At 44.3% G+C, this 13,565-nt stretch overlaps 1 protein-coding gene across 1 annotated transcript in view; it reads right to left on the reverse strand.

Annotated features, from left to right (window-relative positions):
- Positions 1-4,347, reverse strand: part of LOC126100440 (alpha-tocopherol transfer protein-like) — a 127,879-nt gene extending 123,532 nt beyond the window's left edge. The window contains exon 1 of the mRNA XM_049911047.1: positions 4,229-4,347. The gene's annotated coding sequence lies outside the window, so the exon portion shown is untranslated. The remainder of the gene's footprint in view (positions 1-4,228) is intronic.
- Between the last annotated feature and the right edge of the window lie 9,218 nt (positions 4,348-13,565).

Genomic DNA, 13,565 nt, shown 5'->3' on the forward strand with positions numbered 1-13,565 from the left:
TTAGTGTTCTCGACAATTCTAATAGCGGTCCGTATCTTCTGACGCTACAGACAACTGAACGTCGTATAATGAGCTGAAGACCAAATGTCTTGGATGTTACCGAGCGAGATGCAGCAGTAAATGTCTTGGATGTTACCGAGCGAGATGCAGCAGTACTTTAGCGTTCGCATTGGTAATGGCCTCTCGATCATTAGCTAACAAAGAAAATATAAAAGAGGCAGAATTGAATTCATGCACTATTCATGACCTATGACATTTTGTGCATTCATTAAAACGTGTATTCCTCACTCCTCCATACAAATGCACTGACTATCACTACCAATTATACTTGCTGGAATACGAGGAGACTAATGGCTACATGTGTATTCCTCTCATAAATCAGAATGTTGGCTCATCCGAACGAGTGTTAAAGTATGCACCAATAGTGACGCAAGCAGTTGATGTGATATACTTACACACAGTGGAGAATCAAGACGGTAGCCGAATGAGCGAAAGGAGATTGTACAAGTGGAAGAGACTCCATTATTTTTACAAGAACATTTTAGAAGATAAGTAGAAATGTTAAGAAGAAAGGACAGATACTACAGTGGCATAAGAGTCAGGTCGTTACACTTAAGATACTCGATTCATGTGTGGAACGAGCAGACTGTTGGTATCCCATGATTTCCATAAACCATCCCAGGCTAAATCAGGGATCATTGTTTTAACAAAACATCGGCCAATTTCGTCAACCCTGTTCGTCCCTCTGAGTTTGTGCTCCGTCCGTGATTATCTCGAATTAGACCATACAACCTCTACTATCAATTACCTAGATTGTATGGTGAACATAGCAGAAGTGATGTTATAGAAACAATGAACTTCTATGAAGAACCAGCTAGGAAAAATTTAAATTATCGGTTGACCTAGTCTCTTAATTGGTAGACCAGGTTGTCAGCTGCTGAATTAGGAATCCTCAAATACGAACTGTCACAGCAGAACTCACAACACTTTTTTCCCGTGTCTCATCAAGTCACTCCGGAAACTTGTCAATTAGCAGGAACAATGTCATCTTCAAACCTATATACCTCTTTTCGATACACGTGTGGCCGGCCGTTGTGGTCGAGTGGTTCTAGGCGCTTCAGTCCGGAACCGCGCTGTTGCTACGGTCGCATGTTCGAATCCTGCCTCGGGCATGGATCTGTGTGACGTCCTTAGGTTAGTTGGGTTTAAGCAGTTCTACGTCTAGGGGACTGATGACCTCAGATGTTAAGTCCCATAGTGCTCAGAGCCTTTTGAACCTTTTTGATACACGTGTAAATAAAAGATTAACATTTTCGGAATATTCCGTCGGTACTTGAAGGAACGTAGACATATTAAAAACTGAAAAAAAAACACATCTGATGATCGACAATAATATTTATTCCATAGTTCGTTGTGAACCCGCTTTCGGCTTCTTAAGTTGTCTAAGGATGGTCTAGAAAGTCGAAAGCCGGTTCACCACGAACTACAGGTTAAATATTTTTGAGTAACTTGAATACTGCATATTTAGGTTTTTAAAGAAAGATTTCTTTAAAGAAAATAATTTTCTTTAACAAGAGACTGAAAGGCTTTGCACAGGCAACCCAGGACGGAAAAATAGTTTCTTTAAGGTATGAATGTAATTCTAATGTTTTGCAAGGTCCATTTTTGCAACGATGAGCACACTGTGTATTGTGTGGCAGAATTCAGTTGCACACATTTTACATCAATAGTTTATACATTAAGTGATTTGGAAAGGAGGAAATTAGTGGTTCAAATGTGCTCTAATGCTCCAGTTGACCTGACAATTAATAGGTGAAAACGTTTTCTTTTATTTCTATTATTTCAACATGTCTACACACGCCTTCACACGCGTGTTGATTAAAGATTTAGATGGCTAATAACGTTACTACGATTTATTTGGTTTGTTGCCCCAACTATTTTTGTTTCTATGATAAATTCTTGACAATTGTGAAAAAGCCTGTAATGTGGAGTCACGAAGACGCACAACAGAAAATACACGGTAACGCAACAACCATCAAGTGCTAAACCATACGATGTTGTTGATGTTGGCGCGGCAGCAGCTCAGCATAGTCATTGTGTCAGTTGTGCAGTACATTCAGTTATCCCACAGAGGCGCACATCGGCCAAATCTTCATTAGAAAACATCACCACGCTGCAATGTTTCACTGTCAGCGTACAACTAACACTGGCAGGAATACAACTACTAGACAGAACCGAGCAATACCGACTGAAAGCTTGAAGGAGAAGAGTAAAGTCGGCATTACTGTTGTCAACATCAAGTTTCGTCAGTGAATGGAACGTATTTGTTCCAAAATTAGCACTATTGTGCAGATACTTTCAGTGCAATACAGATACAACAACAATAGGGATAAGAAAGCAAACAAGATGTAATTCAAATGGTTCAAATGGCTCTGAGCACTATGGGACTTAACTTCTAAGGTCATCAGTCCCCTAGAACCTAGAACTACTTAAACGTAACTAATCTGAGGACATCACACACATCCATGTCCGAGGCAGGATTCGAACCTGCGACCGTAGCGTTCACGTAGTTCCAGACTGTGGCGCCTAGGACCGCTCGGCCACCCTGGCCGGCCAAAATGTAATTACATTGTAACGAGCACCGTAGGCCACAAGACCCTTATAACAAAATACTCAGAAAATATCGTTGAACAACCTCAGAAATTTCTGTAACTGGAGTTTTGTTCCATGTTATAGTGGGTGCCATCCCAGCAATTGCCCGCAGTGACTTGGGGTAACCACTGACAAACCAAGTCAGAATATCCGGTCAGGAATTCGAACTCCCCTATCACAACAAGTGAACCACCTTGATCGGTGGCATCTGCCAACATAAGGAGTTAAGACCCACAGTGCAAGTATTTGGTGTAAGGCAATGTCTCTAGCAAAGAGAAAGAGCCCGATAGAATCCAACTACGAGATAAATGAAGAACATCTTGAGCACATCACATCATATAAGTTTTCAGGGTTAATACTAAGAGGCGATATGAAATTGGACGATCGCAGAAAATTAGTATTAGGGAAGGGACACAGAAGATTTGCATTTGTTGGAAAGGCTCTGGGAAGAGGAGACGCTTCTGTAAAGGAAGTACCCTACAAGACACTACTGCAACTTCGGGGTAAGTATTGTACAAGTGTTTCGAGTCCTTATCAAGTTGACATGAGAACAGAGATCGGAGGAATTGACAGACGCGCCGTTTGCATCGTATCACGCTTGTATGACTCTTCCACAAGTGCAACAGAAATGCTTGGGGAACTTAAATAAAAATCCTTAGAAGAAAGAAGACGTATAGTTCTCACTAAAGCTCGAACACTAAGTAAAGACATTAATGAAATGTTTTAAACATACAACTGTTCGTAAGTTAACACTAAGATGAAGGTATGTATCTGTACAGGGCTAAATTACGAAACATAAACTCACTGGCACAGTCAGCTAACAATCCCCATCACATCTGAGATTAATGTAATGTATTATGTAACTGTAATGCACCCCATGATGGCAACATGCAGCTGAAACGCTGCTTGCTAATTAATATTAGTAAAAAGTCACAGATGCAGTAAAAATTATTTCAAAAACTTTGTAATACATTTCTGACGGTAACCATTTCCATTCAATATCGATAAATTAAAGCTTGAATCTAGAGATCTACTTTTCGAAGAAAATTGTGCGACCGTCGCACATCTCGTCTAGAGATCATAGGAATAAGATACGAGAGCTTACGGCATCTACAGAGACATGTAGGCAGTCATGTAACGAAAGAATGGAATAGCCCACATTATCGTTAACATTGGCACGAAGTACCCTGCGCCAGGTATTCCACAGTAGCTTGTAGAGAATATATGTAGATTTAGATTCCTTAACCCATTCACAAATCCAGCAAGAGTCTCAATTACTGTTACGTCTTAGACGCCTTTTTCTGTCCATAGATCACGAAACACAATGGACACCTGTGATCTGTGGCTTCCGCAAATGAATCTGTCATAGCTGATCGTCCTTCAGTCACAGGTCTTACCTTACCCTCTGTTAAAGTACGTTGAGGGATAGTGGCTGAAGGTGAGTTTGTGTTTGAAACGTGGGGCGTTGTAAGGCAGTGTGGCGGATCTCTGGGATTCGTATCGGATTTTCGTGTACTTGAGATGTTACCTGAGTGGCTGGGCAGGTACGGGCCTTGCCGTTGATGGAAGCACGTACCTTTGAGGTGTTGGTGTGCTCGCCGTGCCTTGGACTGGTGCTGAGGGCGTGAGTGCAGCAACGCGCTGGACTGCCGGGCTGGGACTGCTCGGAAGACGCTCTGTGCGGGCCTTGATGGCTGAGACGCTCTCCCCCTCCCTGGTCCCCTCGGCGCTCGTTCCTACCTGGCAGCTTTCTCCGCCGGCACGACGTGGGAGGAGTGGGGAGTGGAGAGTACGGAACCCTGGCCTTGCTGGTCCGCCGCTCCTCGGTCTGCTGGAGGCGCTGCCCTCCCGGGTTTACCCAGCCGCGGCAGGAGTCTGCTGACGGGCTCGGCTGCGTACAGGGCCTCAGGGACCTAGCTCTGCTTCCGTTGCCTGGCACCTGCCCACTGAGCGACGTATGCGACAGGGAATAAGAGTATGTCAACAGGGACGGCGCACTAGTTCAGGTGGACATGCGAGCTGAAGAGGGAATACTGCATCTGACGATACTTTTGACCCCCAATGTCTTGAAATTGGCTGGTATAAACTACACATCAATATCCAGTGACAATAGAATATCTACATCAGCATCATCAAAATTTACATCTTTACGCCGCAAGGCCAGGAGAACTGTTTTCTGATCGTTACTGTTCATTTTGAGTTCTAATGACCCTGCAGACAATATTAATAGTACACTACTGGCCATTAAAATTCCTACACCAAGAAGAAATGCAGATGATAAACGGGTATTCATTGGACAAATATATTATACTAGAACTGACATGTGATTACATTTTCACGCAATTTGGGTGCATAGATCCTGAGAAGTCATTACCCAGAACAACCACCTCTGGCCCTAATAACGGCCTTGATACGCCTGGGCGTTGAGTCAGAGGTTGGATGGCGTGTACAGGTACAGCTGCCTATGCAGCTTCAACACAATACTACAGTTCATCAAGAGTAGTGACTGGCGTATTTTGACGAGCCTGTTACTCGGCTACCATTGACCAGACTTTTTCAATTTGTGAGAGATCTGGAGAATGTGCTGTCCAGGGCAGCAGTCGAACATTTTCTGAATCCTGAAAGGCCCGTACAAGACCTGCAACATGTGGTCGTGCATTATCCTGCTGAAATGTAGGATTTCGCAGCGATAGAATGAAGGGTACAGCCACAGGTCGTAATACATCTGAAAAGTAACGTCCACTGTTCAAAGTGCCGTCAGTGCTAACAAGAGGTGACCGAGACGTGTAAACAATGGCACCCCATACCATCACGCTTGGTGATACGCTAGTATGGCGATGGCGAATACACGCTTCCGATGTGCGTTCACCGCGATGTCGCCAAACACGGATGCGATCATTATGATGCTGTGAACAGAACCTGGATTCATCCGAAAAAAATACGTTTTGCCATTCGTACACCCAGGTTCGTCGTTCAGTACACCATCACAGGCGCTCCTGTCTGTGATGCAGCGTCAAGGGTAACCGCAGCCATGGTCTCCGAGCTGATACTCCATGCTGCTGTCGCGATAGGATAAACCGCAATCGCGGTAGGCTACAATCCGACCTTTATCAAAGTCGGAAACTTGATGGTACGCATTTCTCCCTCTTACACGAGGCATCACAACAACGTTTCACCAGGCAACGCCTGTCAACTGCTGTTTGTGTATGAGAAATCGGTTGGAAACTTTCCTCATGTCAGCACGTTGTAGGTGTCGCCACCGGTGCCAACCTTGTGTGAATGCTCTGAAAAACTAATCATTTGCATGTCACAGTATCTTCTTCCTGTTGGTTAAATTTCGCGTCTGTAGCACGTTATCTTCGTGGTGTAGCAATTTTAATGGCCAGTAATGTAGTAACCTCAGACTTTTCGTAAATCACATTATTTTCTCTAATGAAATATCATCTCCAAAGAGCTGCATAAACATTCAGTCTGATCCTGCTATGTTTACAAAGTGATACAAAGATTGGCAACTAGCCATAAATGTTCAGAAATGTGAAACTGTGCGCATCACAAAAAGAAACAAAGTGTAGCATCCTGTGATAACATCAGTCGGTGAAATCACGCAGGTACGTGGGAGTAACAATTTGTATGGGCTTGAAATGAAACGATCGTGTTGATTTAGTCGTCCGTAAAGCCACGACAGAATCCTGTCCATTGGTATAAGACTAGGAAAATGCAATCATTGTACGAAAGAGATTGTGTACAAAATATTCGTGTTACACTCATCCTTTAATATTGCTGAAATGTACGGGTCCCGTACCAAATAGAAGTAACAGATGATGTTGTAGTTATACAAAACAGGGCATAACATACTACTGCATGTGCGTTTGAGTGGCAGGAGAGAGTCAAGGTGTTGCTGGAAGAACAGAACTTGCAGATGTTTGACAATGGACGCATACTATCACGAGGAACCCTATTTAGAAAGTTATAAGATAAAGTTCTGAATGAAGAATTTGAATACATACACTATAAGTAAAGAAATGACCCTCCAAGAAGGAATTGTCCAAATAGGACGGAAATCGGTAGATGTTATGTACATGTACAGATAAACAAATAACAATTTCAGAAAAAGTTAGTGGTTTATTCAAGAGAAAGAGATTCACAAATTCAGCAAGTCAGTAATTTGTTGGCCCACTCTTGCCCTTATGCAAGCACTCATTCAGCTTGGCACTGATTAGTAGAGTTGTTGTACGTCCTCCTGATGGATATCGTGCCAGATCCTGTTCCAAGTAGCTCGTTAGGTCTTCAGAATCCCTAGATGGTTGGAGGGCCATGCCTGTAACGCTCCTAAATTTCTCAGTCCCGGAGAGGTCCAGCGACCTTGCTGGATAAGGCAGGGCTTGGTCAGCACGAAGACAAGCAGTAGAAATTCTATTCGTGTGCGGTCGTGCATTATCTTGCTGAAATATAAGGCCAGGATGGCTTGCCATGAAGGGCAACAAATCAGGGAGTAGAATATCGCCCGTATAGCGATGTATTGTAAGGGTGCCACAGACGACAACAAAGAGGGTCCTGCTATGAAAACTAATGGCACCCAAGACCGTCACTCACGGTTGTTGGACCATGTGTCTGACGAGAGTCAGGTTGGTTTGCCACCTCTCTCTAGAGCATCTCCAGACGCGTCTTCGACCTGGAATCTCATGTTCTGGGGTAGAAGTGTCTTCAGCGATTAGTCCCGCACCGGACTGAGCCCCAATAACCAGCGAAGACATGGGGTTCCATTTATTTTCACAAAAGGACCTCTTTGGCTGTCGTTCGTGGCACCCTCAAGAGCATCCACGGTATTCTACGTCACGTTTTGCTGCATTCATGGCAAGCTGTCCTGGGCTTACATTTCAGCAAAACAGTGCCCGTCTGCACTCGATGAGAGCTTCTATCTCTTGCCTTCATTCTTGTCAGACTCCACCTTAGCCAGCAAGATCACCAGATATGTCCCAACCTGAGAACGTTTGAAGCATTATGGACGAGGCTCTCCATCAGGATCGAGGTTTCGACGATTTAACGGACCAATTGGACGTAATCTGCCACGATAGTCAGGAGGAGAACATCCAACCACTCTATCAATGAATGCAGAGCTGAATAGCTGCCTGCATGAAAGCCAGAAGCGGATCATAATGTTATAGACCCGCTCAGTTTGTGAAGCACTTTCACATGAAAAAATCATCCAATTTTTCTGAAACTGTAATCGTTTGTTTGTCTGTACATGTAAATGATATCTACCGATTTACGTCCCATTCAGGTAATTCCTTCGCGGCGCATCGCTTTTTTTATCTTAGAGTGTATTACACACCCCTAATTATGGCCCAGGTAAAGTTCACGGGGACAAGATCAGAGACAGAGGCGTTTAAGTAATCATTCTTACCACGATCCGTACGGAAAGGGATCGGGGAGAAGCCCTACGCATTCCGCAGTAGTTTTGCAGAGTAGGGATGTAGGTTTAGATATGATGTGAGGCTGTGGGTGTTTTATGTATTTGTGGAACAATATCACTTCATCCCGCCCCGCTCCCCCTTTCCTATTCCACTCGTGAGTGATGTGCTTCATGGTCGTTCAGCGAGACATCCCTAGGATGGAGCAATATACTGGGAAGGTGCGCTCTCGGTATTTTAATAGTAAACCACATTGTGGACACTTGGTCACAGAATCATCGCTAATGAGTCTGCGATCTGCATATGACGTACTGCGAAGCGTCGAAGTATTTTACCCCAGAGTCCAAAGACGCCTCTACGACATTTCGTGGTAAACCGTAACTGACTCCAACCACGATTGTTAAAGTGCCCAGATTTTCTCTGTATTTTGAAGCACGTGTTTGTTTCACGCGACGAGTATCCGTTTTTACGGAGACAGCATACTACTGATTTGCACGGAACTGCTGGCTCCCGTTTATTGTGATTAATCCAATTTCTCTTAGCTTTTTACTTTTTTGTGCCCAGCTTTCCAACACTAATATTAAAGGTTGTAGAATATTCTTACATACCGTTCTAGCCACAGGTTTCGGACACTTAATAACTAGATCTTCGCAAGACAACGGTCAGCTTTTATCGAGCCATTACCAGATCTGATTTTTTGTATCTTTCCTCCCCGATCGAATAAAACTATGATTTCCTTTGTAGCTGTATCTGTATCTGTATGTTGCTCTCAGCGACTGAATTAGTATTCCCGTGCAGATCTTTCAATCGCTTTTATTTCCATTTCTGTTTTTCAGTAATCTACCATTCAAGGCATGCCATACTTTTTGTCGCCGAAAAAACTAATTTTATTACTCTATTTTACACCCTTCCTTCCTGCTCAACCTGCCCACAAGTTTATTACAAGAATTTTGTGTCATAGGAGTACCTGTAATCGACTCTTATTAACATGTTACTCACGCGAAGAGAACTTTTTACGTTTTATTGACGAAGAATGTTAAATTTCATTATATTTTGAGGCAATTACCTTTATTTCAACAAGTCGTAACTTAGCACGATGTGGACAGGTAACCAAATCCTCATGCCGTAAACGGCGGATGGGTCTTTTGGTACCGCTTCCCTTTACGCCGTTCCCTTCTTCGATACGAAAGTGGCGTATGGGAATGATTTTCGATGAACTTTCTAAGAGCTCTAATTCCTCTTATTTTCTTATTGTGGCCATTTGGAAAGATGTATGTGGGCTGAAGTAATATGTTGCCCCACTCTTGCCGAAACGTACTCTCACAAAATCTCAATAGCAAACCTCTACATGACGCAGTATTCCTTTCTTACAGGGCCAGCCACTGGACTTTGTTGAGGATCCCTTTAAGTCTCTCGCGCAACGAAATGCGCCGGTCTTCGTTCTATCTTATCTATCTCTATTATTAATGCAACATGGCAGGTGTCATAGACTGACGAACAACACCCAAGAATCTGTGGAACAAGTGTTTTGTAAGCCACTTCGTCCATGGATGAATTAAATTTCCTTAAGATTCTTCCAATTAATTTCACCCCGGCAACTGCTTTCCCTGCAATTTCTTTTATGTAGCTATTACGATTTGGGTAGCTCCGGAGGAGGGAGGAGGAGGAGATTAGTGTTTAACGTCCCGTCGACAACGAGGTCATTAGAGACGGAGCGCAAGCTCGGGTGAGGGAAGGATGGGGAAGGAAATCGGCCGTGCCCTTTCAGAGGAACCATCCCGGCATTTGCCTGAAGCGATTTAGGGAAATCACGGAAAACCTAAATCAGGATGGCCGGAGACGGGATTGAACCGTCGTCCTCCCGAATGCGAGTCCAGTGTGCTAACCACTGCGCCACCTCGCTCGGTACGTAGCTCCGGGTGGTTACTCCTAGCCACTTTATGGTAGTTACCGTTTCCTGGGATTGTAGGCAAAAGTGTAATCAAATAACAAATTTTTCTTCGTGCATTTATACGCAGTCGTTACATTTATTTGCTTTCAGAGTCCACTGCATCATTCCTCGATACCTTGCTGCCCTTTCTACAGACTTCTAAAACTGCTGCCCTCCTACGGACAACAGCATCATTTGCGAATAGCCTCAGCAGTCTACGAGTCTATCTAGGTGATCGTTAATAAGCAGGATGCCCCAGGAATTCCTGACGATTTTGAAACTAAAACAACAATTCAGAAGAAACTGTAAATGTTTATTTATTGATAAAAGTAAGTTCTTTTTTTATGGAACGTTAGTCTATGTCGCTATTAATTGACGATAACATTCGTTAGTGTCTTTCATGCTGAATAACACAATCATGTAGTCTCTCTGGAAGAGATCACAAGACTCGCCGAAACATTTCGATTGAAATCTCCCGAATTTACTGACGCATTCGATCTTTGAGATCATTGACACTGGTTGAATGTTATAGGCAGTCCTATACAAAATAATCAGGCGCTGTCAGGTCGGTCGGAAAAGTGGGTCGGTTTGTTTGGTGATGTTTGGTTTGTGGGGCGCTCAAATGCGCGGTTATCAGCGTCTGTACAAAATCCGAATTTTTACTGGTCCAATTCTTTACTCATTCCAATCGAGCCGCACATCCCAAACACCCAGTCCCCGGGCAAAGAAAATGCCCAACCCGGCCGGGAATCGAATCCGGGACCCTGTGATCCAGAGGCAGTAACGCTAGCCACTAGACCACGAGCTCCGGACGAGTAGGTCTATTGATGTTCGCAAAGCGAGAAATGACTCTGCCTGCAAACATTTCGTTCAGGACTCACATGAAATGGCGCGCAGTATCGGCTGTTGTCCAACCTTGGTGGAACGGTTGGTGACGATGGGGATTGACTTCATGGCACAGAAATGTTTGCAACGAGGCTATACAACTCTCAAAATTTACCGTTATATTATGGCTCCCATTTTCAAAAAATTATGGACTCAGAATGCACCTGGAGGTAACGGCGCCCAGTACTGTCACATTTGCACTACGCATAGGACGCTCCAGCAATTCACGAGGGGTGTGTGCAGCCCAGAATCTGTAGTTCTCTTCGTTTACATATCCAAACCAATGGCCTCATCTGACGTTATTAACCAGTTCAGAATGTCCTATTCAACGTGTAGAAGCTCCAAGAACTCCTTGTAAATGTGGAGACTCGTCATCTTGTGTTTTCACTAGTGTTATAGGGGATTTGGATCTTGTACTCACGGTAGGGCAGATCTTTCTGCGGGACATACGTCGACTTAAGTGCGATACCTTGCCGACGAGCTGACCGTGGAAGATTATGCAAGATCGCATCCTGTACACGATTCGCATTTTTCGCTGTGCGTACCGAACGAGGATATCCTGTAGGTCTACTGTCCCTCACAGTTCTATCTTGACGCCATTTCGATAGCCATAGCAACGGAGTATTGTGAGTGGCGGTATCACGTCGACCAAATGTGAGTCGAAAGTTGCGTCGCGCAGCGGTGATAGAGTCTGCCTTAAACTGCTCTACCGCCGCAATGCGGCATTCCACGGGCCAGGGCTCCATCTCAACTGAACTCCTGACAACAGGTTCAAATTGGTTCAAATGGCTCTGAGCACTATGGGACTTAGCTTCTGAGGTCATCAGTCCCCTAGAACTAAGAACTACTTAAACCTAACTAACCTAAGGACATCACACACATCCATGTCCGAGGCAGGATTCGAACATGCCACCGTAGCGGTCGCGCGGTTCCAGACTGTAGCGCCTACAACCGCTCGGCCACTACGGCCGGTCACGGTGGTCAGAAACAATCTAAATGTCTTATAAGGTTGATGGAGGGTAGATTCTACCCCGGCCGGCTGACACAACATGTGCTCTGGCTATAATACTGTGTAGTGCCGCGTGGTGGATATACTACGAATGAGAGAGTTTCGAAACAGTCATATGCTTGTGGCGCATCCTATGTATTTTTTAACAGTAACGGCTTTGTCTCACTTCCTTGGGATACTCCTGACATTATCTTTACCCATGTAGAATTTGATCCATTAAGTTCCACCTTCAAATAAGTCCCAAATCTAGCAGCAGTTCTGGTCTGGTACTCGGTAAGCTCGTATTCGGTTCGCGGCAGTGCGGAACTGCGTCGAATGCGTTCCTGCAGTCAAGGATCATGGAATCAACTTGAGTTCCCACGCCTTCGGTGTTCTGTATCTCGTGGACAAACAGAGAAAGCTCAGTTTCGCAAGATTTTCGTTTGCAGAATCCGTGTGCAAAAAATAACACCACTTACATAGCTCGTCGTTATGTATTCTTCATCAAACTGTGCAGTGCCTTAGAAATAAAGTACACCAGCTTGAAGTTGAATTAGTCTTTGAACAGTGCGATGGTACGCATTACAGAGCACTGGTGTAACGGCAATGAATTACAACGTAAGGTGCTGTCGTAATATGAATCTGCAACTTGCTACTGTAGAACTGTTTTAAGGTGCGGGGGTTTTATATTACGGACGTCACCATTTTAAAGCTATAAGAGATCTGGCTACGATTATCGTAAATGAAGATTTTGAACAGGCAGCCTTTGAACTAATAAAGTTAGACATGTACACCATGTTCCTAAACTATTCGTCCAAATTAAAGTAGGAGGTAGAGAACATCAAAGCAAATATACGCTGACGGGAAAAAATCGCAACACCAAAAAATAAGTAATGTAGAGTAATAAAATTTCGGGAATACATTTTTCTAGGCAATATATTTAAGTGATCAATATTGCAAGATCACAAGCGCGAGATAAGCTATTGTAACTGTGAAATGCCAGTACATTAATTACGGGTGTAATTGCTGGAATGTTTAATGTAAGCACGCAAATGCGCATGCATTGTATTCCACAAGTGCCGAATATCGGTTTGTAGGACGGGGTTCCATGCCTGTTGCAACTGATCGGTCAACACAGGAACGGTTAATGGTGTTTGAGGATGACGCTGGAGTTTTCGTCCGATGATGTCCAGTGTGTGCTCGACTGGAGACAGATCTGCTGACTGAGCAGGCCACGGTAACATGTTGACACTCTGTAGAGCATGTTCGTTTACAACACCGGTATTTCGGCAAGTTTTATCCTGTTGGAAAACAACCCCTGGAACGCTGTGCATGAAAGGCAACACAACAGTTCGAACCACCAGTCTGACGTACATATTTGCAGTCAGAGTGCGTGGGGTAACTACGAAAGTGCCCCTCCTGCCATACGAAATCGCACCCCAAATCATAACTCAGGGTGTGGGTCCTGTGTCTCAGACACAGACCGGTTCGGTTGGTTGCAGACTACTGACCTATCCCCAACAACCACACGCCGATGACTGGCACCGATGTAGAACTATCTTTCATCAGAAAACACGACAGACGTTTACCCTGCCCTCCAATTAGCTCTCGCTTGACACCACCAAAGTCGTAAATGCCAGTCGGCTGGGGCCAGTCGAATGCAAGCCACAGGGCGTCTAGCTCGGAGCTGTCCTTGAAG

Source organism: Schistocerca cancellata, chromosome 9 (genome assembly GCF_023864275.1).
Source record: "Schistocerca cancellata isolate TAMUIC-IGC-003103 chromosome 9, iqSchCanc2.1, whole genome shotgun sequence".
Classification (NCBI taxonomy): Eukaryota; Metazoa; Arthropoda; class Insecta; order Orthoptera; family Acrididae; genus Schistocerca; species Schistocerca cancellata.